The sequence below is a fragment of the Fragaria vesca genome, linkage group LG6, assembly GCF_000184155.1.
Source record: "Fragaria vesca subsp. vesca linkage group LG6, FraVesHawaii_1.0, whole genome shotgun sequence".
Lineage (NCBI taxonomy): Eukaryota > Viridiplantae > Streptophyta > Magnoliopsida > Rosales > Rosaceae > Fragaria > Fragaria vesca.
The window spans coordinates 29,861,758-29,866,622 of NC_020496.1; the positions used below are offsets into that span (position 1 = coordinate 29,861,758).

General features: G+C 37.8%; 1 pseudogene across 1 annotated transcript; it reads right to left on the minus strand.

Moving 5' to 3' along the window:
• Positions 1-2,523: 2,523 nt before the first annotated feature.
• LOC101299892 lies at positions 2,524-4,307 on the minus strand (annotated as a pseudogene). The gene is made up of 2 exons (XR_185127.1): positions 3,388-4,307; positions 2,524-3,146 (listed from the first exon to the last, which is right to left on the minus strand). The product of XR_185127.1 is annotated as a cytochrome P450 71D11-like (transcript).
• Positions 4,308-4,865: the final 558 nt, after the last annotated feature.

Genomic DNA, 4,865 nt, shown 5'->3' on the forward strand with positions numbered 1-4,865 from the left:
AGCATATAGCCGCATTATGGTGTGACGTGAGCGTTGGACGTGAGCGTAGTAGCCCTATATGAGTGTTTAATTCACATAGAGGGTATGGACATATATTTATACACCCGTCTGTCCACCTTAATGGCGTAGTGTAGCACCGCATTAAGGCGTGACGTGAGCGTTGGACGCGAGCGTAGTAGCCCTATATAGACTCATGAATTTATATAGGGAGTATGGACGAGTGTAAATACATACATATATTATAGAGTCTGAGAGGCTCGATATTTTATGAGATAAAAGTTTTATCGCTTGCGGCATGCATTCGATTTTTCCTTATAAATTAATTTGGGGAAACATAAATATTTTATTTATTATTTTATTTTTGTCCACTCTCTAACATTATTAAATATTTTCCCCTGGGCCCTTCGTTTTAAATTGCCCAGTCTGCAGAGTTCGGGTTGGATCTAGTAGGAGGCGAGGCATTAGTCACCCGTATTTCCGCCAGTTTTCATCAGTAGGTTACATGTTTAACCTACTCGTGTTTTCTTTGCTTCCGCTAGTGTCTAGTAGCTCTGAATACTTTGAGATTATTGTATATTATGTTTAGAATTTCTAAAAGATAATTATGTGATGTTTGGACGTGTTGTATTAATTAAGAGTGTAATTTGGAATTTTCGAGTTAGGGTTGTCCATTTTCAAGGGAGATTTTCTCAATCTTTTCAGTAAATTTTCCTTGGAGGTGGTCCCCGCACGGCTTACTCCGGGTTTCAGGGTGAAATTCGGGGTGGGTCGTGTCAGCAACAGACCATTGCAACTTCTGGGTTCTAACTAGAACGACCGATCTACACCTCTGTTCGTCAAACGCTGTCTATCGTCTTTATAAAGACGACCAGCCCAAGCAGATAGAGGTTTTTCATATCTCCTCTCTCTTCTCCCCTTATTATTTCTGAGAAACACAAAGTAGAGTTTGCCAAGAATTCAATTGAAGTGCATCGATTGGATTCGATAGTTGTATCCTGCAAGATAGACGTCCAAGATCTAGTGCACAAGAGTATGGGCGAATTTCTGTCTTAGGAGATTGCTGCAAGCAAGCCTCTATCAAATTCAACAAGTCAGTTTCATTGCTTTTAGTCATTTGATTTCATTTCATAGTTTCAATTGATATTGCTGTTCTTAATAAAACAAGAGTTGTGTTCTTCAATTTCATTCAAGTTCTTATATATCTTTGTTTAGTTAATCTGTGATATACAACATCTTGTTGTGTTGATTGGGTTGTTCCATAAACTTACTGTACCCTTGTTTTAACACATACAAGGGTCAACAGCTTCATAAACGTTAACCAGTCTCCAAGTCCAAAAATTTTCTTCGGTATCATAATCATTGTTTATCAAATGTGATTCAATGATGTACATTGATTACAAGCAACGAAATCTCTAAAAACATGGAAGTTCTTCAACATGGGAAACCTCTTACACATTGATCCTGCTCTGCATTACTTTCATAGTTACATTTCCATGATTCCTTTCACAATTGAGCTCTGTATCAAGACAGAATCAAATGACCTGCAAGTCTTAGTAACAAAAGATAAAGAAAATAAATTGAAGATAGCAAACATGTAGTGCTGTTATTTAACTCCACTCTCTATAAAACTAGAGAGGAAGCTGATAGACAACACACATTTTATGAGTTTTTCAGACTCTACCAGCTACTGAAAGAGGCTATGAGTATAGTAAAACTCAATTCAAAATCACAAAAAGCAAACCAAAACACAGTCACAACTTCACAGTCAACACCAATGTTCAAAAAGATGCCTCAGTCACAAAAAGTTTCTGTCAATGGAACATAGCTTCCACGAGTAGGTTCTCCCTGCAAAACAGGGTCTCGCTTCCACTACACCTCAATCAAGTTGGATTGTAACCATCACAAGCATCATAACACAAACCCAAAAACATCAATACATAAAAACATTGAAACATGATAATGCAAGTACGCCCTCACAAATACCTTAAATCCCACCTCCAGAATACTTCTTCCATGATAATGCAAGTATATATATGGTTTTCAAGTATCGTAGCTTTTATAGAGACAGATGTGTTTGATTGTTATTTTGCAACTAGGCTTTGGACTTCAAACTTCTGCACATATGTACCACATAATATATAGACAAACGACAATTGCAATCACAAGGAAAAAGAAAAGGTCTCTCTGCTTCAAATCTAAAGATAGAAAGCAATTTCCTTGTTATTTGAAGATAAAAGGCATGTGGTGCTGTTATTTAACTCCACTTTGTATTAGAAGTTCAGAACTAGAGACGAAGCTGATAGACATTAGACAAAACACAATTTATGACTTGTTCAGAGTCTAGCTACTACTGAATTTATGAGTATAGTAAAACTCAAAATCAAAATCACAACAGCCAAGTGTTTGATTGTTATTTTGCAACTAGGCTTGCGATACTTCTTAAACTTCTGATAACACACATAAACAAACAAAGGAAAAAGAAAACGTACACATTTTGCTTATACTTCTATATTTGAATTTGCATCAGTCGGAGGAGGACGATGATATAAGGGTAGGAATCAAATGCAGATCTTGTTTTCTGTGGGCTACCATGCCGAAGACCTCAGTCATGTCCAAGTCTTCATTCTTCATTCCATTGGGGATTTCCAATCAAAATGATATAACAACATTGCTAGTGGGAGCTCAACATTAGCCAGACCAAATAATATGCCGGGGCATATTCTCCTTCCAGCACCAAATGGGATGTAATCAAAGTTTGTTCCTTGGTAGTCACCAGAGCTATCAATGAATCTCTCTGGATTAAAGGTCTCCGCCTCACTCCAGTAATTGGGATCTCTCCCGATCGCCCAAGCATTCACGATTACCTTTGTTTTGACAGGTATTTCATACCCATCAATCTCACACCTCTCTCCACATTCTCTTGGAAGTAACAAGGGACCAGGAGGGTGTAACCTCAGTGCTTCTTGAATGACCAACTTTAGATATTTCATCTCTCTGATGCTTGTTTCGTTTACTTGCTGTGTTCTGTTGAACACTTCCCTCACCTCATCTTGTGCCTTTTTCATGATTCTCGGATTTTTGATCATTTCTGACATTGTCCAATTTATAGTTGCAGCTGATGATTCACTCCCACCAATAAAAACATCCTGAAAATGATTAGTTTGTTAATTGATGAAAAACTAATATCCAGTCTATATTCCTTACATTTACTTACAATTTTAGGCGCTCTCATATATTATATTGGCATGCACATAATGTCATCTAATTTGTGTACGTAACTATTATAGTTGTTGAATTACGAAGAAAAAAAAGGTAAAGTTTAAATTATCAAATTAAGACGTGTCAATTCTCAAGTATGAGCATGTGTTTGTGTCTATATATACTTACCAATATCACTGCTTTGATGTTGTCAGTAGTTAAAGAAAGCTCACGGCCACCGTAATGGTCGACGTTAAATTTTAGGAGAACATCTACCAGATCTTCCTGTACTTCAGCCTCGTCACTTTTCGCTGTTGCTGTAGCTTGTGTATGTTCTTTGATGATGTTCTCTAGTATTCTATCAGTCTCTTTCTGCAGCGTCTCAAGTTTAGGCTGCACTCCACTTATCACATGAAGTAATTTGTAAGAAGGAAAAACATCTGCCACATTGAAGCCTGATGCTGCCTTATTAGATACCTTCATCACATATTTGAAAACTTCTTGATCATTATTGCATTGATTACCAAAGGCTGCTTGTGTAGTGATGCTATATATGGAAGATGCAACTTTCTGAGTAAGATTGATAGGTGATCCTGCTCTTGAACCAATCCATTTTATGAGATTCAGTACTTCTTTTTCCCTAATAGGACGGTAAGATTGAACCCGTTTTGCACTTAGGAGCTCCTGCACGCAAATTTTTCGTAATTTTCTCCAGTAATCACCATATGGAGCAAATGCAATATTTGTAGAATCATATGCCATGATTCTCGGAGCTATGACCTGGGGCCTTGACGCAAAGATAATATCATGGGTTTTCATCACCTCTTTAGCAAACTTTGCTGATGACACAACTACGGTGGAAACCTCTCCAAGCTTGAGGTGCATAAGAGGTCCATGTTGCTTAGCCAAGTCTCTGAGTCTGCGATGGGGTGGAGCACCAATGAGCTGGTGTATGTTTCCAATAATTGGTAGCTTCCATGGCCCTGGTGGTAGATTTGAAGCAGTGGAGTTGTTGTTTTGGCATCTCTTCCCTACTTTTAGTAACAGAATCACAAGGAGCAAGAAAGAAGTAAACAGGACTTGGAAGGAAGGGCATTGAAGATCCATGATCAAATGAGGTTGGATTGGTGAAACTGCAAGCATGCTTTCTCTTATATAATCAGATTATGATAGCTTCTTACGTCAGGCATGATCCCATCTGGTTTCATACTATTCATACTCTCAACATGTGGTTGCTGTTCTAGCAGGGGGTGGTGGTGGGATAGATGTTTTGAAGAAATGTGGTTGCTGTTCTAACAAGGGGTGGTGGAGTAGATGTTTCGAAGAAATGTGGTTGCTGTGTTCTAACAAGGGGTGGTGGGGTAGATGTTTTGAAAAAATGAACGCTATCAACCTCAATTTTTCATATACTAATTCTTATGATGCATATGCTATATCTCAACCTCAATGTGTCTTGGCAAAATAATGAGTGTTGTTCTTTAGGCTTTTATTGAGTTCGTTCGATTCAGTTGCCCAATTTTGCTTTTTAAGTTTGTATGATTACCAGAGGTTTGGCTCTTATCCTAGATAATATCTGGGTATTCTGCCCTTGTTGAGTATGAATGCATTTGAAACTCTGGTGTTAAATGCTTTGTTTAGTTCATCTTTCCTTTACAGTTTTTTTTTTT